At 42.5% G+C, this 22,713-nt stretch overlaps 1 protein-coding gene across 1 annotated transcript in view; it reads right to left on the bottom strand.

The window, feature by feature from the left end:
• Window positions 1–14,763, bottom strand: part of OMD (osteomodulin) — a 54,874-nt gene extending 40,111 nt beyond the window's left edge. The window contains exon 1 of the mRNA XM_086938938.1: window positions 14,509–14,763. The gene's annotated coding sequence lies outside the window, so the exon portion shown is untranslated. The remainder of the gene's footprint in view (window positions 1–14,508) is intronic.
• Window positions 14,764–22,713: the final 7,950 nt, after the last annotated feature.

The raw sequence follows: 22,713 nt of genomic DNA, 5'->3' as shown, positions 1-22,713 counted from the left end.
CCACGCAACGCCACTCATCCACGCAACCCCACTCATCCACGCAACGCCACTCATCCACGCAACGCCACTCACACATGCAACGCCACTCACCCACGCAACACCACTCACACATGCAACCCCACTCATCCATGCAACCCCACTCATCCATGCAACGCCACTCACACATGCAACGCCACTCACACATGCAACGCCACTCACACATGCAATGCCACTCACCCACGCAACGCCACTCATCCACGCAACGCCACTCATCCATGCAACGCCACTCATCCACGCAACGCCACTCATCCACGCAACGCCACTCATCCACGCAACACCACTCATCCACGCATCGCCACTCATCCACGCAACACCACTCACACATGCAACGCCACTCACCCACGCAACACCACTCACACATGCAACGCCACTCACCCACGCAACGCCACTCACTCACGCAAAGCCACTCACACCCACGCAGTGCCACTTTCACCCACACAGCACCACTTTCAGACACGCAACACCACTCACACCCACGCAAGCCCACTATCACCCACGCAACGTCACTCACACCCACGCAGTACCACTTTCACCCACACTGTGCAGTGCACAATAGGTCTCGCAGTAGGAAAGTTGGAGCTATTGCTTTTGTAAATGACAAAGCCCTTTATGTTTTTAAAATGAAAACAAAAATAAAAGGCATTGTTATTTGCAATTGTAACAGCTCAAACTTTCCTACTGCGAGACCTATTGGCAACGCCAGTGCTTGTTCTTTTCGCTTTTATCACTGAAGCTTTAAAGCCGATGCCGTGCTGTGTTTGTGAAGGGTTTCTCCGCGCTTCACCGCCCTCGAGCACACTCCGCAGCCTTCCGAAGAGATACGATAACTGCCACAGCCAGCCGCGCAGGTCGGTTTCATCCAGGAGCACCGAGCGGGCGCTCTGTTAACGTCTTCAAGGCCGGGAAAGATTGCAACGGCGAAGAGTGACGTGGGTTTGGACCTCTTCTGATTTTCTGCCACATCCTCACTTCAAGCTCGTTGTTAGCTTTTTATTACAGTCCCAATGTGATTCTGGTTCTCACTGCTATTCAGCAGTGATCGGTGGCATCTCTAGTCATCATTTTTAGAGGGAGACTCAGCGGAGCCCCTATGCGGCGATGTCAGTCGGACGCCATCTTCCTCCCCATAATTCTCTCTTTCCGATTAAAAGAACAGTTACCATGCGTCCTACAAAACCTCCTAGAGACATGCTTCCAGAGTGTCCCTTTAGATGTCAGTGCTACCTTATAGTCGTCCAATGCTCAGATCTAGGTAAGACATAACACAAAATGTCCTACTTGAAACATTTTTGTCAGATAATCCAGCTCTGAAAGCTGAGCACACAATATAATACCGAAAATAATTGTTTTTCTTGTACCACTTTAAAGTGTGATTTGTTTTCTGTATTCAGAGCCTTCTTTCCTGTTAGTAAAATTCAGATGAGGAAAAATATAATATTGAGTAAACTAATCCCCTTCCATTCCTTTATCCTCAGTATCTGTGTTTAGGAGTAAACATAAATTATATGTATGCATCTTCTTTTATGAGAAATGACCACTATTAACTCTAGAATTTCCAACAAAAAGTTTGTCATGGTTTGAGGTAATTTCCTTTTAAATGCAACCTTGAATAAAGACATATTACATAGAAGCTGATAGGGGCTGATATTCATTTGCTTCTTTCTAACTCAGTAAAACACAGTTGGCATGCTTTGAGAGTTGTGACGGCTGATCATGGCCAATAACATAATTCTTTAATACTGTGGTTAGGGATACAAAGTAAAGGTGAGTATTGTAAAACATTCCCCACTACAATTCACAGTGTTATATATCATAGGGAACTAGGAAAACACATTGAGTCTAATTTCAAAGGTAAATTTACAAGTGTACATTTACTTACATGTACATCTACCATGGCACCCTGATATAAATCTATACTTTTTTGCTATTCACCATTTCCAATTTTAGATTTATATGTGTAAGCTTACATGTCTCCACCCCATTGTGGAGACCCCTACACAAAGATTTATGAGTTTAAAGTTACTACTGGTAAATTTTCATACAAAGATGGAGATCTCCACCACCATGGTGGAGATCTCCCTATGGGGAAAATAGGGAAAATATGAACTTTATTTTTTTTCTTCAAAAATATATTTAAAATATCAAATAAAAAATATAAATGTAAATAATTTTAAAATATTTATTATAAACCTAGAACCATTAAAATAAACTATTACAGCACATTAACTCATTACATTAACTCATTAAAATAAATGTTTAATTAATTAATTAGGACAATATATTTATTTTAATTATAAATTGTGTTTCTTAATGAATAAAAATATATATTCCTACCCATGGCAACTTCTTTTTTTATTTAATATGTATTAATATATTTTTTTATTTAATATGTATTAATATATTTTATATTTTGTTAAAAAGTTATGTGTGAATTTATTTGAATTATGTTTCATTTTCTAGCAACTGTTTAAAAGCTTACTTTAATTTTATTTTTAAGATATGGTTATTATAACATTTTAACAAACTTCAGGATTTCTCCTTTCATCCCTGTGAGAGGCTCAACTGATACCAGCCAAGGGTCCTGGTCTCCAATAGAGGCAAGCTGGGCTCAGGCAGATCCAGTTGTAGGTCAATGCAGCTGGACAGTGGTAGGGAGGCTTCTCAAGCTTGTTGTGTCCCTGTAGCTCAGACTGAAGGTCAGTCAACTGACTCCTGGAGTCACTCATCTTAGCTTGGATAAAAGGAGCAGGTCCAGTCCTCCTCCTCAGAGAGCAGGGTAGTCTTCAAGCAACAGGGCAGCCCTCTGGAGGTCAAGGCAGCCCTCTCTTAGCAGGGAAGCCCTCTGGTAGCAGTAGGGTAGTCATTTGGGGAGCAAGGCAGGCCTCAAGCAGTAGAGCAGTCTGGGAAGCAAGCCGGTCCATCTTCTGTAATGTTTAATGGTCCAGGTGTGAACTGAAGTGGTGTTCTGAGGTTCTATTATTTATTGGTACCAGCCTTTGAAGTGTGGGGACATCCTTGACTAACCTCACATCTGTGTCTGGAAGGTTTTTCCCTTCCTCTGCCAAGGCTCCAAAAATTCTGAGGTGACAAAAGACTAGTTTCAGTTTCCTTTGTGTCTACCAGAGGCAAGCTCTTTGAAGCATAAGTTGGTCAGGGAATAGCTCCATCCCCAGACGACCGGGCAGGAGGGCCCATCCAGTCTACATCTAGTCCTCGTTCTCTCACTGTCTGGCAGGAATACACAAACCCCAACAGCAGAGCCATTCAAAGTCATATGTCTCAGGAAACTGACAGGGCCGTGTCAGCAGGCACCAAATGATTAGGGTAAGAAAACCCAACTTTCTAAAAGTGACATTGTCAGACTGTTGACTTAAAATTCGACTTCGCCATTAAAGAGGATGTTAAATTACAGTTCATTTGAGTCTAAACATGATATTTATACCTGTTCCCAATCAAAAGTTAGCACATATTACATGTAATAGGGTAAGCCAATGTTATCCAATGGGAGAAATAGGCCTTATAGTAATGAAAAACGAATTTAGGAGTTTTTCACCACTAGGCATGTAAAATTGAAAGCCATATGTCCTACTTTTTAAATACAATACACCCTGCTCTATGGGCCGTTGAGGCCTATATTAGGAGTGACTGGTCTCTCTTAAGAAGGAATGTTTGGGCCTGGCAAAAGGTTTATTTTACTAGGTCAAAATGGTAGTTTAAAACTGCACTACAGGCTGTAGTGGCAAGCTTGAGAGAAGTTTTAAAGTGCTTCTTTAATAGATGGCACAATGAGTGCTGCTGGCAAACTAGTACAAACTAGTACAATTTACTTTACAGGCCTTGGTTACCATGTAGTACCATATACTAGGGATGTATAATTAAATCAAATGTGTCAATTAGGTATATGGCAACTGTACAGTGTTTAGGGAAGGATTAGCAGGGAATAAAGTGCACAGAGACCTAATGCTTACTGGAATTGGTTCAGCAACAGAAGGTACACATCAGGGGGAGACCCTGTGAAAAGGGACTGGTCCAACACCCACCCATTTTGTTGTAGGTGTCCCCTATTTCCCAGCTACACCCCCTTTTTCCTCACTCATTGATTACTAGAACCTTACATGTGTGGGCATGTCCACCACCGTGGTGGAGATCTCGGCCCAGAAAGACATTAGAGACAAACACAGAGATATCTGCCACTCGGTTAGTGAATAGCATTTTTCAGTATATGAGTAGTAATTTTGATGTTCTACTTCATGTGCTGCAAAATGGAGTTCATGAATGGGCGTGATTGTTAATGTATAGCTTACATTACAGCTAGGTATTCTGTGAAAACAAGAGTTCACTTGCATCTTGAGTTGGTATTGTACTCATATGTCATTAGAATGAAAGAATGTGTTTCTTTTGAGGAAACACATGAGCTAATACACCTTCAAAAGATGATAAAAGGAGGTATTTTGCTGCTGCATGAAATAGGATTATTAAGATTGGTAGTTCAGTATATTCCTGTCAATAAAAAGTTTGCTTTGTTTCATGAAGCTTTTAGCATTTTTTTCCCATCATTATTCTCTGTGCTGCTTAGAGGAAACCTGGAGGCAGCACAATTGCAAAGTACCCCTGATCTGCTTTACATGATGTTCCTCATCCCAGGCTTGCCAAATATCTTCATATATTGGATCCCTCTTACCATGCACATACAAATAAAGAGAGGCTCTATGATAGAACACCAGATGAATGGAGGTTCATTTACAGACTCCGTGACTAGAGGTTACTCATGAAATGGGTAACACTGCTTGCTAATGGTCGTCACACACAATGCACAAAACAGCAGAGACAGTGCACCTAGCATACCTTGTCATCATCCGGCACATCTAGGCAGCAACTAACACATCTAAAAAGCGTCCAGGATATAGGATATAGCACCCAACATATCTACATGGAAGCACACACGTATGCTGTTGTTTACTTTATTCAGTTTCAATTATTAGAAAACCATAAAAGTACATACATGGCATATTAAAACAATTATCAGTAAAAAAACATTGAATTATTTCTTAAAATACACAGCAAAAGATTAAAAGCGCCAAACTTCCGTTATAAGTTCATTCTGTGGCGAGTACAACATTTTAAAAACCTGACTATGTTTAGTGCTAGAAAGTCAGACTCAAGAAGTTGAAGAACCAGGAAAGCAGGACAACATTGGTGTAGGCCAAAACTTTTTAAAATTGGAGCAAGCCATCTCTTTCTCAGTTCTGAGTAAAATTTACAGAAAAGGGTCAAATGTAAGAGAGATTGGGGAGCGATGCTGTCACAAGTACATTGAGAGAGCGACTGTGACCAATCATTAACAATGGGGAATGTGACAAGCCGATGAAAGTTGTTGAGCCTAAACCGGGTCAGCAAGAATCTATCATAACTGCTTAGGTTCCAGGTTAAGTATGGCTGAATCAGTGAGGAAGTTTGAATGAATAGAGCATGCTGAACCGAGGTTTTATTGGCTTTAACGGTCAAGCGGAGTTCCGCTAGATGGGTTAAGCATTGATTTTTTAACGTTTTCCTAGAGATCAGTTCCAGTTCTGGTGGATTAAAATAGAGTTTCTCTAGGCCCAGATCATAGAGGAACTTTTTCACGTATCGGAGCCAGCCAATCTTGTTAACATTTTCAACACACGTCTGCAGTACCTGTTTCTCATATATACAAAGTGCAGCACACATCATAGAACACTGAGTAGTTTTGCAACCACCGAGTAGATCTGCACAGCATCGTACACATCTACACAGAAGTCACAATACATGATATAGCAAATAGTACATCTAAACGCGCCAAAAACATCTACACAGCACCAAGCACATGTGAATAGTACATAGTAAAGCACTTAAATATGTTACTTAGCACCCTGATCATGGACATAGCACATAGTGCAAGCAAACAGTACTCAGCATAGACAGATACTGGGAACGCCAAGGTGGAAACGGTGCCATGAGTCATGACAGGCAGGAGATGGAGCCTTGACATACATCACATGAACCACATAAAGACAGCTGGAAAAAGGCAGATACTTGGAACACATCTTGATACTTACAGCAAAGGCCTGTTCCAGAAGAACAGGCAGAGATCTGTAGCAGATGCAGATACTTGGAGCTAAACAAGATCTTGGAGCACAGATACGTTTGTGCCCATAAATAGAACTCAGAGAGCACAAAGACATTCAAGTTGAACACCGAGAAGGAGTACAGACAGATACTTGCACTGAAGACACATCTGGAGCATAGAGTGACACATGAGTCTACACAGAAATCCAGAGAACAGAAATGTAGGATGGACTGGTACCTGAATCACAGATAGAGAGCTCTGGCAGGAAACACTGGGGCATATAATACATAACACTTGAATTATGAAAGATACCTAAGAAAAATGAGAGACACTTGCAGCACAAACAAATTAACACATTGGCCATGGAACAAAGGCAGGGCACTGGAAAGATGAAGACACTTCTAGAGCACCCATTGTTATTCCTCTGTCTATTCATGACTCATGGATGGCTGCGGTGGATGTGTGCACATCTGCTGAGGACATCTTTGAACGGGTTTGCTGAAACAATTTAAACCCCTTCCTGGGTACCAGGCGAACATGCACAGACATGAAAGCTCATTTGAAGGAGTTCATTTTGAAATGGTTAACAAAATATTTTAAGATGGGTGGCTGCCGACAGCTAGGCGGATGCCAAAAAGTAAAGAAAAAATATAAAGAAATTGGTAGAGACGCGGGGGAAAGGTGATGCCATACAGAGAGGTGCAGAAAAGCACTAAAGGAGCTTGGATAGGTGGGTTACTTAAAAAAAATTAGTTGATGGAGAGGAGAGGTGGAAGTAATGGACAAGCTAGAGTAGGGAGAGAAGCAACGCTTAGTGCTCCATGGGTGAGGGAGAAGGAAGAGTGCAAGCAAAACACATGCACTTCTATTGAGCTCTCAAATAAAAGAAAAAAACTGCTAACTGAATGCCAGCAACGGAGGAATACAAATCAAATAATCAGAACATTGTGAGACCGAAATTATCCTAGGAGGAACTAACACACGAATAGGAATGAATTCAAGAGGACACTACTGAAATAGACAACAAAGCCATCCAATCAGGAGCAAGTGGTGAGTCATAGCTCACTCTACATATATTGGAAACAATCAGTCTGGACAACAGACAGCTGTATCTATTTGAAGCTGAGACTTTGTAAAGCATAGTGAACTATGCTTCACATGATAAACTCTTTCAAGGACGGTACACTAACATATATTGTACAGGTTATTTATAAATATCACACTCACAGAAAATTACATTATGGCATGGTGTATGGTGCACTTTTGCACTGTGTATCCCTTTCAGTGTTCTGTCAATTATGGAGGGTTTATTTTCAGATAGATTATAGGTTTTACTTTAGTACAATCTCGAAGCTAGTGTCTCACTTTTATTTTCTTCTGCCCCACTGACACTCTACTTGTCTTGGTATCTTACTTTCCCTTTGACTTCCTGAATCTGTGTATCTCCATTTCAATATTTACCAAACCATGTTTACATATGTTATGTATTGTATGTCTCCCTGTCCCAAGGTAACCATTTCTCTCTACCCTTGTGTAGGAACTTTTTGAGGAGTCCCAGGGCAGACAAAGTTTACTGGACTCAGATTGTGACAAACAGAGCTTTTTACTAAAGGAGTTTTCTAGCTTAAGCTTACTAGTGACCCTAAATCTAAGCACCAAGTACAACTAGTTAGCAATTCAGTGTTTAAGTAGGGAAGTCGAACTGTCTAAGGCTTACTCAGGGAGGTGGTGTGGGGTAAGAAAATAAGAACTCAACAAACCAACCAATTCAAGATAATAATTCAATCTTCAGCCACTGCTTAGTCTTTCAAAAAGAAGGTGCACTCAAAATAATGCAGAATAATACACTTCATAAGGTTGACAATCATACAGTGCTCTTCAAAAACATTTTTTGGGGACAGAGACTAGACTTTTCTGTGTGGGGCAATACCTTTAAGATCATCTTGTGCAGAAGCTTCAACCGTCAAAATGATTCTTGGGGAAGGGGGGGGGGGGGTTGGTGGGTAGGGGCACCAGGAACTCTACAAATATTTGAGAATGCCACCATAATGAGCCTGGTGCTTCTGACTGCTCTCTGACCTGGTCTGGGCTACACAACTCTCTTCTTGTGTGTACATTATCTGAGTAACTACAGCCTCCTCCAGGGTCAGGCATGCATCTTGAGTGTTGGGTAGCATAGCTAAAACTGTTGATGCCTTGTAAGCTTCTGGCCCTTGTACCTTCTTGGGCATAATCAGGTAATTGCCAAGCAGGCACCCAGCACCTGGTATCTCTTGTGCCCTTCTGTCGACCATGCTCATCTTGCCGTTGACTTCTACCTCAACTCTGACAGGTGGGTCCTCTATGTTGTTCTCACTGGCTACCAGGTCTTGCTAATGGTACTAAAGAGTATCTCCTCAGATTTGAGGCAATGGTGGTAGGGAGTAGCTCCTCAGGTTTGAGGCTCTTCCTCTCATGTATAGTTTGATGTGTGCCAATAACCTTTAGAGGCGAGCTCTTTCTCCCATTAGTACCCACCTCACTGACAACCCCAATGGTGTTTGTGTGATTGTGCTTTAGGGCATCTGATTCACTTTCCCAGATGTTCACAGGGACTAGGTTGAGGACCACTTGGAGTCACTTTACCCATCCACGCTGATAGCATTCTACCTATTAAGGTTGCAGCTGGGATGAGGTCCTTACAAGACAAACCCTTGTGACCCCTACAACTGATTACCACCTTGGGTGGGGTCAGGGTGTTTTCCCTTCTGTTTCCTTCACATTCTGACTAGGAAGCCAGTTCCATTTGGGCTGCTGTCCTGGCTGGGACACTTAGGAGCCATTCTGGATATTCTTTTTTGGTATGGAACAATTCCACTAGCTCTTCTGCCCTTTAGACATGGAACTATGCTGTTGAAGCCCTTTGTGCACTCTGATTGCTTATTACTTTCAGACAACACAGCAACTTCTCTTATTCCTTTTAAGTAAGTTCAGACAAGTTTACTCTACCTGCGTTGCTTTGCTGTCATCAGTTCATTTAGGGACTGATAGTGCTTTGCTTCCGTACTTCTCATCCACTCATTCCAATCAGGCACTACTTCAGGGATTCAAATCCCAAAGGGAACTCCATCCATCTGCTTGAATTCACGGAGCCTTTGCAAGTACCGGGCTAGCTTTAGCACAAGCCGTCTAATTAGAACATCCTTCATTCATACACTCATATGTTAGATTGCAATTCTCGTGTATCTTTCCAATTACCCCAGTCTCTTAAAAAAGAAGATAACTCATTAGAGCTACTCCCTTGAAATTATCTTCCAGACTTTGCACCTTTCATTGAAATTGTGGAAACAGCCTAGAACAGCAGTGCCTGGGACCTACATGTGTAACAACTCCTTTGGTACTTTAGTGGTGGATTCCTTTGACTTGTATGGATAATCATTCTTCCCAGAACAAGCCCTTATTTTTCTTCTGCTAACCTGACCTTCTATTTTTTCAGATGATCATCTCCGTATTTAATACCCTTTCCCTCTCTTCCTCCTGCCTCACCTCTTATATCTTTCTCTCTTCCCAGACCTATTCATCCTGTCTATCACTTCATCTTTCCTCTTCTTCCATGTGGGCTAGCCTGAGATTCTAACCATCTCCTCCCACTGTTTCTTAACTTTCTGGGGTTCAAGCTAAAGTTTCAGTGTCTCAGCAAAAGCTATCCTACCTAAAAGAATTATCTCCGTAAGAATAGACATGGGTACCATAGAGATGGGTGGAGGATACCGTTTTGTGGGACTCTAGGGAAAATCTAGGGGGCATCACCGAGGACAATCTAGGGGACATCTGCACATAGAAACTCTGAAAGTTGTGTCTACAGCACTCTCTTCTGGAGTATCTTCTTTCGGCCCATCTCCCCTACGTTTTATGCAAACTTCTATAGTGTAAAGGCCCTTTCTTTCTTTGGACCATCATGAAATCTTTAGTGATCCCCTTATCTTTTGAATTTTGGAGCCCTCCACACCCTATGCCAAAACATCTCCTTCAACACATTGAGGAACTGGCTTTTCAGAATTTCTTTTTCCGCATTTGCAGACTGCCAATCTTATGTATGCTTGCGGAAACTTCACTTATTAACCTCTATTAGCATATGTTGTTAATACAATCTAGTGACCTTCATTGCTTGCCACAATCTGTTGGAACATTTTCAGGAGTGCAAGGGTAGACAGGAGAAACTGGGTTTGAATGTTAAAATTCAGAGCCCTTTACTACTGGTATCCTGGGTCTTAACCTTGATATTGAGTCCAAAACTGAGAAAGAAGACCACCCCTTAATCACTGGACCCGCAGAGCAGTAAATTCAGGCATTTGAAAGCTTACATATCAAGGTAGTGTCGGGTCAGAACCACAGGCTGAAACAAACCAACCCATACAGGTTAATATCTCAATGTCTAGCCAGTGCTTAGTCTTTGAAAAAGAAGTACTTTACTAAATCTCACACAAAGTAATACATTACATTATACAGCATAACTGAGTGTTCTTCAAAAACCACAAAGAGTCTCAATAATTCTTCTAGGAGGGGGTGTTGGGAATTCTGTAAATATATAGGGAATGATGTCCTGATGGGGCCAGCCCTTGGCATTTCCCCCTTCCTGTAGAAAAGGGCTTTTGTCCACCTTTTTGCCATTCTCCCGATTTGCACAGTATCGTGTTATCCATTTAAATGTCCAGAGCACAGGTAGCATCTTTATTCTTTGGTTGGTTGTTAGTAGGGCGGTACAGAAAAATAATGAAGCCCACAGGGTGTGTCTTTGCCCTAGCACTAGTCTGTGGAGGTGGTGCAGAGAATTAGATAAGAGGAGTCAGTATCAGTTGAGGAGGCCACAGGGTGGTGGCTGGGCTTGCAGTGCAGCAGGTTTTGCAGCTTGGATTCTTCCTCTGGCCTAATCACAAACTGAGTACACAAACAAACCAGGTGCTTTCACCTGCTTATAGCAATAAGCATTCAAGTCTTGTGCTCTTTCTACTTCTAGGGCTTTGATACTTTTGGTACTTGGCTTCACAACAGTACTATGGTAGAATTGGGTTCCCTGATACACTCCCACTATTTGAGCACAGAGCTGAGTGGTGACTCTTCATGACCTTTGGGCCTCCCCATTATACAACGGTGCAGGCCCTTACCGGGAGCTGCAGCAGTTTTCGGCTCATTATGCTTTGGACCCTTGCCAGCCCCTCTCCAGCTTAGAAGGGTCTTCTTTGTGCAAGGACATCTCCAATGCCCCTCCTAAACAGCAGGAGAGCTCTCTCCCTTGAAATCTGCTCCAGACATCCACACCTGGGAGTCTTGGTTGAAAGTCCCAGGTTGCTGGTCAGAAGATGGTAAGGGGAGTTAGCAGTGTATACCCCATCTCTGGAGCATAGAGTGTTTCTCTGTTGTCACTGGTATGGAGGTACATACACACTAACCACAGCAGATGCCAAGGGTGGGAACCAGAGGCTCGGGGCTAAGGGGCAAGCCAGCCTCCGTTCTACTATGAATCCACAAAAGAAGACTACTCCTGGATTGTGTTCTCATAAACACTGTTTATGAGATGACCCCATTGGCAACGCATCTCCCCCTAACTCTTTAGATACTTTTAGGAACACAATCTAGGGGCAGTATTCTTTTGTGGATTCTTACTGGTATGGAGGTGCCAGATTCTGTTAGAGAAATCTTGTCAAACTGGCTTGAAGTTGCTGTCTTTATTCCAAAGCTGTAGGCAGTAGTTGTGTATTCCAACAGTCAGTTCTGGCTCCTTTGCAGTCTTTGTTGCAAAATGCTAGCTGAAAGGTGCATTGGCATTCGGAGTTTCCTGTCCTGAGAGACCCAAAGCAATGGCTCCAGGCCTGTATGCGGATGCACACATGATCCCTAGAATTAATGTGTCCTGTACACAAACCACTCCCTGAGAGCATGTGGAAAGTGTGCCATCTCATCTTCACCAACATATATAAATACCATTCTTCACCCCAATAACTTCACAAACAGACTTAGAAAACTATAGTGCCCATAACACTGTCATTCAGAGTTTGGTGCCTTGAAATAAGAACATGCATTGGCAAAGCCCATTGAGCTGGCTTTTTTTAAGTAAACTGATATAGCAGTACTTTTTGAAAATCCTTCTTACTAAAAAAGTAGGTCTATTGGATTAATTTGATTAAGGTTTATTGTACGTTTATAGCCACCATCTTTATTTCCATCCACCCTATCCAAATTATTGCACCAAATCTTTCCATAGGTAGTATATGGATACTGTGCCCAGTGTTGTAGCTGACAAATCTATTTGTCTACTGTAAGTCTCCTGACAACCCTAGTATCCTAGGCCGTGATTTCAAGTCAGGCCGATCGGAATTCTTGTATGGTATTCTGCTCCACCTGGTCATGACTGGAACATCGAGCCTGATTTTACTGGCTGCTAATTTTGGCAGGTAAAATTGCATGCAGCTTTGGATCCAGAAGTTATTAAGGTTTGTGTCATAGTAGTTGGATAACTTTGACAGGATGACATCTCACTTTGCTACTTCATACTGATTCATTGAGCTGCTCTTGGTTCATGCATGATTGGTTACAAACTGCAGTGCCCCAGAGGCAATGTTTTCTCTTTCTATGCAAAGGTCTAGATAAGGATAAAATAAGTGGCAGATACCACGCTTCTAAAATGAACCATCCTCCAGCCCCTACTTTTGTGATAGAAGGCTGCATATAACTGTTGTATAATTATGCTATGGTCGTGTTTTGTATAAATTGAAACATATTTTATGTCACAAATTGTCACCTTAAACATGCAGGTTCTAGGCTCAGTTAGGACACCGTGCACCTTGTTTCGATTAACTTGATTATATAATTAACATAAAAATCAAATATCCTTGATTCTCTTGTTGTGTATAATTCTAATTCTCTCTTGAACATATTACCCTTAAAAATACCGCCATTGTGCTAAACTCCTATCACATATCAAACAATTGTCCACAGGAACCACTGTTACTTCCTCTTTTGTTGCACTTTTTTCAAGCATAATCACTTCTGTTTTGTAGAATACCATTTACATTAGTACTGTTATATTAGGCTGCATTTAAAAGTCAGACAGTATGCACCTTTGCAATAGCAAAGCTCTCATTCTGAGTGGCACTAAATACCAGTGTGCACTAAAAAAGGAGTTTTCACAAAAATCGATCTTGCAGTTGTGCAATAATACTAACTATGGGTTTACCACATGCGATATTATTGCAGGTGTTTCAGGAGACAAACTCTTCAGGTCAAACATAGAAAGATGTGTCCCTGGAAAATGGTCTGAAATTCAATAATCTTGTGTGAACATTAGAACACAAACACTGATTTCCATTGTTATTCCCCTTTCCTTATAAATTAATCATTAGAACATGATAGTTTTGCATCCCCTTTCCATATAGATTGATCATAATAACATGATTGTTTTGCATCCTGGAATTACCAATGCCCACCCAATCTGTAATACCGGGTTCGTAATTACAGCATTGGAATTACCGATGCTATTATGAGGGGAGGGACCCTCTGTCTTGTAACAAATTTTATTTGTCCAGCCTCCTGTAATTGTATTTATCTATAACATATTCAGTGTTGAGCCATCTTTGTTTGACACCTCATTCATAATTTCTCAACGTTGGACGTGTTCACCCCAACATATACTCTGTGTACCGCATTCAAGGTTGGGACATCCGCTGTCTTTAAAAAAAATCAACAAAAAAATCAATGAATAAATTGATAATAAATATTTCATGGCTTCAGCCTTCCTTTACTACCGAAGGCCAGTTGTCTGGGGAGTGGGGTTGGATTTCTGTGTTTCGAAGCATACAGAGTTTTGATTTTCACGATCGCATTAAGACATGTAACCAAAACGTGTTCCTGCTGTGGAGTGAAGGAGTGTACGCTTCATAGGCAAAAAAAACCCCACAAAAAACAAACAAATCTCATGTAAAGAATGAATATATGTTAAAAATAAAAAAAAGAGAAATCAGAACAACCCATTGGGTGCTCGGCACTACAATTGTAACAAAAAAACTGCCCACTTTGACAAAGCACAGTAGAAAAGAAAACATGTTTTCGTATAACTCGTTAAAGCAAAAATGACATCATCTCTAATTTCTAATAAAGTGTACTCTCATTTTACATTAAACTACACTAATAACATTCCAAAGGTAGATGAACAGTGAATTAATCAGACCTGCTGATGTACTACACACTGCAAAGCCCTGCCCTTTGGTCTCTATGATAAACATATTGTAATAGTTCTCAATCCACAAATGTGATTGACAGAAGCATATTGTTCAAGTCATTGAAGCTTCCTGCATGGCAGGTAATCTACAGTTAACTGTAGCCATTATGAGTTGGTGATTTCCTACCTGATGGATTGCTCCTCCGGCTGGCGAACGGCAGGCAGACAGATGTGTTAAATGAAATGCAGGTTTTCAAGAGCTTCAGACATCTGGGTGCGTCTAGTCTTCCAGGCTGTGTTTGTCCTTTTGAGTCATTGCTGCATTGCCCTGAATCATAATTTTCTGCAAGAGAGTTGAGGTTAGAGCAAAATTATGTGTTTTGTTATGATGGTAAACCTTCTGCAAACCAGCACGTTTCTTTTTTCCATTCTCTCTGAACAAGCTGTTTGGATGACTTTGTTTCTCTTATTATTTTTTGTTCTGGATCTGGCAAGTTATTCTTTTAACTTGGAAGGTTTACAATGAACTGTAGGGAAGTGGCTTTGTTTTTGTACTCACGCCAGATCTACTCAAACCATCATAAACCCTGACTTCCCCAAGTTGTGGATTGATCCTTTTAAAATTATCCAGACGACGGATTCTTGTTTCACTCACAAGAGTTTTTGGATGGGTGCCCTTGTTCTTCTTGCATATTGCCAGATATTTTTTATGAGTGAACTCTCGCATTCATTGAATTAAATATTTTATTTCCCCGCTGCCACGAGTGCGATATTTTATTTTTGGGAACTAGATTTGTGTACTATGTGGCATCTTGTGTTGGCTTCAACTCATGCCAGACAGTCTTTATTGATGAGATAGCAAGCTGTGATCCAGGGCACCAGGGTGTTATAGTGACAGTATTTATTTTAATAATGGTCACTATTTACATTTGTTATTGGGACATTGGGATAATTCCACAGTATACTGTGTTTCATAAATACACACACATCTACTGCCTTATCTCTGGAACCCACAGCAGCCAAGAGCATGGCTTCACGTCTTCCTCTTGGTTACCTGCCAAATCCAGGCCTGGCTAGCACCACTTGGTTTGGCCACTTTCCAAAACCTCTTAGTGGTCCAGGCTCCTGGTTATCTCCACCATCGCCAGATTAAATCTTGTTACTCCTGCCCACGTTGCCGCTCACCCATTCACGTGCTAGGGATTATGCTGATGCAACCTCCTAATTATGATCATACAGACCGGAAAACCTATACTCAGTATCTGCTCATCTCAAAGTCAGGATCACTTTTGATTGTCCCAGCATCAACTACCTTCTAGCCCGATAATTCTGTGGTTCACCTGCTTCACACCTCCGTTCACCCACTGAATCCCGGCAGTGTTTTAACTCATTCAAGCAGAAAACAATTATCCTTGCCTACCTTTATTTATTTATATTATTCACTACAAGAAGCCACATGTGCCAAAACGGATTTGTTTCACTGTGCTGAATCTAAACCACATTTGTGTGCTCTGTGCCTCAACAAATATGAGAATCACTACTTGAACAGCCAGGTTTTCTGCTGTTTTATGAAAGTCAGATGATTATCATGGCTGCACAGAATGGGTAGAAGCCAGCAATCATTGGCCCACAGAGTTTTGTCTGTGCCTATGAGATATTCAGTTTCACTCCTGTTTAATTCACAATGTTGCATTACATCTTTTCATGGATGAAGGCATGACACATCTTGGGCGTTGTAGATGCAGTTTAGGGAGCTGCATCCATTGGCAGGTAAATGTGAATGACATCCATATATGTAGAAAACTGAAAACCAAAGCTGACAACAAGCACTGCAAATTCACTCACATATATAACAAATAGGGAACGACTCGGTGAGTAGTATGGAGGCTATTGTACTTAAACAAAAGGTAGAGTGGGTACATTTTGAGTGCATCCATTGGACTCTACCACCTGAAAGAGCATATTTCTAAAGGGCCAACAGTACTGACCCAGTACCTCACCCTAGTCAGAACTAGAAAGGGTCACATCAATAATTATCTTTCATGGGTATCTGGTTCTGTTGTTTAATACACTTATTAAATGGAAGGCTGGTTAGGGATGGTTTGTGATAGAGTAACCTAGACCATGAGCCACCTTTACCAAACTTCTCACTAATTTTGTCACTTTGATCACCATTGACTTCAGAGCCTACATTCTCCTCTGTGACATCAACTTTCACCTGGAAGACCGAAACAACCTCCTTCCCCACAGCACTCCTCAAAAGCTTGAGCAAACAGCAGGACATTCACTGGACTCCATCTTCACCACAAATGACAGCATCAAATACAACCCCACCACACCGCTCATATGGACAAACTAATCCATCATCCACTTTCAAATTAACACACCTCAACTCAACTCTCCTACCAGGTTCAGCATTCCAAGGCACAGCTGGAGCAAAATCACAGAAGCAGACTGGCTCAGCGCCCTCAGTACAGATCAACCTAGCCCCACAGAAAACCTCGACAAGGACATCAACAGCTTCAAAAACTTGATCAAGAACTGCGTGGACTCCCTCACACCCATCAAACTCAACAATCATAGTAGATTAAAAATCAGGCTAACTGGTACACAAAAGATTTTTGAGACACCAAACGACACTGTAAATAGCTAGAAAGGAAATGGAGAGCCAGCCACAAGATCACCAATAGAACTACTTACAATGCTGCGCTCAGATGCTATTACCAACACCAAGAAGAAAGCACTAGTTGATGCCATTGAAGGAAAAGTCTGCCCTGTTCCCATGATGCACTGGGCCAGGGACAGACTGATTTGCATATAGCCAGGTTCTGAGCTGGGATGGGGCAGTGAGATAAATAACGGTGATGGATCAAGCCCTGATCTTTGGACTGGGTAAGAGTGGTCTGCTCAATTCAGACACTCTGTTCATCACCACCCCCTTTTGTAAATCGATTGAAGGAAACTCCAACAGCTACAAGGAGCTCAATCGTAAAGTCGTTCACCTCGCCCTCATCCACTATCACCAACATCGCTGCCTCCCAGCAACTCTGCGAATTTCAAACATCCACAGCAACTTCTCACACAAACCCAACCCCAGAGAACTTGTTGCTAATCTACCCACCACCAACCAAGAAGGCCACCTGACCGAATGGACAACCCTCACCAGAAACACAAAGCAGCAAAAATTCAGACCATCCGCTCAGGTGCCCCATCGGACCCATGCCCCTACCACATCTACAACCTAGTAACATCACCAATCAGCATCCACTCACCTACTTCATCATAACCTCCATCACAACAGCACTTTCCTGGATGAATGGAAACTTGCACAAATCAACGCTCTCCTTAAGAAGCCCACAGAGAACCTGAATCAGCTGAGCAACTTCGGACCCGTCTCCCTGCTTTCCTAGCCAGCCAAAGTGATTGAGAAGGCCATAAAAAAGCAACTCACAGCTCACCTTGAACTTCATCATCTTCTTGACAACACTCAATCAGGATTCAGAAAGAACCGCAGCACCCAAACAGCACTCATTATGGCCACCGATGATATCCTAGATGACAAGCTCAACATGACGACTCAAGTCAATGCAGTGTGCACCTCTTCCTCCCACAACTTAGACTTCAGGTCTTACGTTAGACTTTAGGTCTAAACTTAGACTTCAGGTGTAAACTTAGACTTCAGGTCTAAGTTTACCTTTAGGCCCATAGTGTTTAACCTGTTTTTACTCTTTGGATAAAGCGTGCCTAAAACATAACATTTGATTGGCAAAGTGTAAAAATGCATTGATATGGATTTCCCCAAACATTGCTACCTCACAAATGTGTTTCAGAGTAATTTTGACTAATTTCATGATTGTTTATGGATTTGTTAATTTGGCCATGTTCACCAGTAATTTTTAATAAGATTCCTGCCTTGAGCTACCCCGCTGAGGAATTTAATTATTTTGCTGCCCCAGCAAGCAGATCAAAGCCTCTTACCAACACTGGGCTCACACTGGGGATATTAGATTTTTCCTGGCAAGGGGATAAATCCCCATACAATGATTGACAAAACCCCTCTCAAAATTACCGACAAGATGTTCCCAAGAGAGACAAAGGGAGGGAGATAGACCTATAGTTCTGCTACTCACAGATGGATGGATTTTTGGGGATTGTAGGGAAGAAACTTGACCTGAGTAGTAGAGCTTGGTTTAAAGGGGGATCTCTCCCAGATTTCCTCCAAGCTGCTATTTTGATTCTACCCAGAATGCTGTGTAAATGCTGTGTAGGGAGTTAGACAGCCAGTGTACTGCTCATTGGCAGTGCCAGCTGGGGATGGATCGGTGACATGGCATCTCTGTAGTGCATAGGGATTTCCATCTCACTGTAATAGTAACTGAAGGACAGACCTACACCATGGGTGAACCCCTGTCTGGAATGGAAGGAGGGATTTACCTCTCTGGCTGAGCACACTTTTATATATGTTTCTATTTACAAACATTCCCAGAAGTGCATCTGGAAAACCAAGTGCAGGTTTCCCCGCTTACTTCTGAGAATATCATGTGACATCTCCTGTGAGGTCAAATTTTACCTGTGAAACAATCTACATGTTGCGAAATTCCACAATGAGAGAATGAATCCCATATGCAAACACACACTGTTTTTCTTTTCCCATGAGAGGAAGACATTTTTCCCAAGGAGAAAGCCTGTTTCATACACTCCCCCCAAGTATGGTGGTGATCCATATCCTTATCCACCTTTGTAGGGGGGTTCTTCTGGCTACAGTAACGTTTATGGTATACAAAAAAGTGATGTATGAAATCATGAAATAATCTCAGCCACTGCTAATTACTGTGAGCCACATCCCAATCCATTATTATTTTCATATAATGTCACATCAGTTTGGATCCAACTATATCCATATCACTCTTGACCCTGTTCCAAATGGAACAGTCCAGCCCAATCTGCCAAGTCAGGCTATCCTTAAACCGGGACACAAACAACTCAGGACCGGTTTCGACATAGTTATGGGTTCATCAGCCTGGTACAGCTTAGTTCCAGTGACACAGTGTGCATGGGGCCCATGCCTTGCTACTGACAGGATTTTCCCACATGAAACAAAGGGAGGGAGATAGACCTTTAGATCTGCTCCTCACTGAGGGGATTTTTGGAGCTTGAAGTGGAGAAACTAGTCCTGAGTGTCAGAGCTTGGTTTAAAAGGGAGATCTGTCCCAGATTGCCACCAATCTGCCATTTGATTCTTCCCAGAAAGATGTGTAGGGAGTTGGACAGCCAGTCTACTGCTCGTTGGAAGTGCCAGCTAGGGATGGATGGGTGATATGACATCTCTGTAGTGCACAGGGATTCCCATCTGTAGAAATAAAACTCACCTCCTCCATTTGTAAACCCCTGTACAGATGAAAACTGTGAAAAAAGCAGAGTTACATAAAAAGAAGGACAGACCCACGCCATGGATCAACCTTTGTCTGGAGCGCAGTTTTAGATTTGTTCCTAGTCGCAAACATTCCCAGAAGTGTATCTGGGTAACCAAGCCAAGATCAGATTTCGCCAATAACTTCTGAGAATGTCATCGGACATCTTCTGTGGGGTCCTATACTACCTGTGAAACATTCTACAAATTGTAGAATTTCACAATGAGTTAATAAAGACCATATGAAAACACACACTATTTTCTTTTTCTCTGTGAGGAAGACAATTTTCCCACAGAAAAAGTACTTCCTGTGTACTCTCAACAAAAATAGGGGTGATCCATTCCCCTTCCCATCATGATAGGTGTGTTACTCCACTTCTTGACTGCAGTGACTTTAAAGAGTGTTTTTTGCTCTCCTTCCAAGACTGCACCCGTCTCACTGTGGGATTTTCTCTAGCTGGACACTTTCTACTACGTCTGCCTGGCTGCTCATTTTTGGCTGCGTACTCTGATTCAGAAGGAAAAAGCAGCATCCAGGTCAGTGCACTGCCCCTTAGGTATATAGGCTTAATCTCGTTAACCTGTCCTTTCCCCCCGGTGAAGTTCTTTTGCACCCATGTTGACTGACCTGGTTTGTCAGACTTAGGGCTACATGTATCAATATTGGAAATAGCGATTTCCTAATTGCATTCTTCGGTGAATCGTAATTAGGTGATCGCCATTCCTAATGTATGACACTCTATAAGTTTCATTTATTGATTCCTAGTGGGACGCAAATTGTCCTACCTCATGAATATTAATGAGGTAGGTCGCAATTTATGACCCATTGGGAATCACTAAAATCACAGGTATGGTGGCCTCCTGTGGTCAGCGTGAAGAAATATAAACCTCCTAAGGTGTTCACAGATACGCCTGTTTCTTTTAAACCAACAAAGAAGAAATTGGCACATAAGCTGTAATATAAATAAAACATATTTATTAACCTCAGATGAGGGAGACTATGTCACACAGTACCCTCAGGCCACTGTAGGAGGCATTCTAAGGAGTACAGAGAACAGGGGCCTTATATATGCATAGGTTTACATAGTCAGCATAAAACCAAGGGGAGGTCCTGGCACATGTAAGCATGCAAAATGACTAATATGGGTATACAAAATGTGCTTGTTCAACAAAGTGGGAGGAGAGATAATTCTCCTTACATCAGCAAAAATAGCCTGACAGTTATATACTAGGAGCAGGTGCATTCTACTAGCTAGCCCCCTCTGAGCGTGTGCAAGGCTCTGGAAGAGGGAAATAGCACATGGCAAGCACATGGCTAACTAAGATGGCTGCCAAGTACAAAATGGCTTTCAGCTCATGCTAACAGCGATCCCTGCAATCTTTAACAGATAGTCCTTTTAGCATGAGCTAAAGACATTCCTATGATCCAGTAGGAACATAGAAAATATTTTGCAGATTTATTCTCATCAATTTATCAATATCCTAATTCATTGCTAGGTGGGCATTTTTCATTCTAAATATTTCATTAAGCGGGTATATATAAGGTATAAGCAGGAGTACAACGGGAACAAAGCATTGGGTCATAATTAACATACAGATAGCAGGAGCGAGTAATGACTATTATCACAAACTGAATTATCAATTTTTTTCCAGCCCTAAGCAAAAAGCAAATCCTATAACCATCTGGTAAACACATTTTCAGGGCTCCTATGCATTTCAGTGACCATACATTTAAATTTCAGAATAGCCAATAGCATATATCTTATAAAAACATTTTCAATAGGCTTTTCCAGTGTTCCTTTTATGAGGGCTAGAGTATCAATCAATGTATTCAAAAGCAATGCTGGTTCCAGGGGACCAGGAGGACCACACAGGGCCATTGGAATTAGGACGAGGAGTCGCAAAGGGCTGCTCCTCCTCAAAAATGGGACATGGCAGCTGGACTGGAGCTTTATTGAGAAGCTCCAGGGAACAGGATCACAATATTGTGAAAATCCCTACCTAGGCCCCCCATCCAGCCCCTTGCTCGACATCACTGCACCGGAGGTTTCAACTGCAACACATCGTTATCGATGGATTTTGAAACGGACATCTACAACCGCAAGAGGACAAACTTTCAGGGAAAATCCTACCTGGAGCCAGCTGGTCGTCCTGACGTGTATACAGGATCCACTGCCGTCTCATGAGGGGATAAGGGCAGATAATGTTCCGGGTCTGAGGCGGAGTCTCGGCACAGCTTGCTGGGGTTGGGTTCGGGCCGTTCTGGAGGCTGCTCCCTCCTCCTGCCGCTCCCAGCCTTGGTCTGCACTCCGTGGAAGTTAGTGGGGACGTGCAGCAACCCGGGACCATTCTACGACGGCCGGGACTGCCCGCTCGAACCTGTGGTGGCTTGTTCCCTGACCGAACATCGGAGAAATCTATCTCATCGGCGCTCGATAGGTTTTCAGCTCTGATGCTGCTCCGCTCCCACCCTCAATTGTTTTCACCACTCCCCAGCCTGATCTGAGCTCCTTGGGAGTTCGCGGGACGTGCAGCAGCCTCAGGACCAGTGTGCGATGGGCTGGACTGCCTGCAGGAGCTTGTTCCTTTCCTTACGCCCGACTGATGACCGCCTGGATTGGAGCGGAGGTAAGCTGGCGTGAGCGGTCTCCTGGAGCCTGACGAGTTGGGGGACTCGAAAGCTGAGGTGCAGGTGAAGTTGGCGGCCGACAGTGTTCCCTGACCGCAGATCAGAGACTTCGCTCGTGGGCGAGATCCTGTCTGCTTTTGATGTGTGAAATGGTTGTGTGCGAAGGAAAGTGGAGCACTTATTGAGGAAGGGTATGCAGTGATTCAAAGTGGAGCTCTCTTTGCTGTGCGTCAGTGCACCTCTCCTTTTGAGACGCTAACTTTTCTTTTCTTTCTCTTTTCTTTTGGAGCTCCATGGGGGGCTGCAGAGTTTACCCCTGACGCCCATTTGGTTCTATACTACACTCGGGGGTG

This window comes from Lissotriton vulgaris, chromosome 9, assembly GCF_964263255.1.
Source record: "Lissotriton vulgaris chromosome 9, aLisVul1.2, whole genome shotgun sequence".
Taxonomy (NCBI): Eukaryota; Metazoa; Chordata; class Amphibia; order Caudata; family Salamandridae; genus Lissotriton; species Lissotriton vulgaris.
The sequence above is the reverse complement of the archived record's forward strand: the minus strand, read 5'-3'. Positions and strand labels throughout refer to the sequence as shown.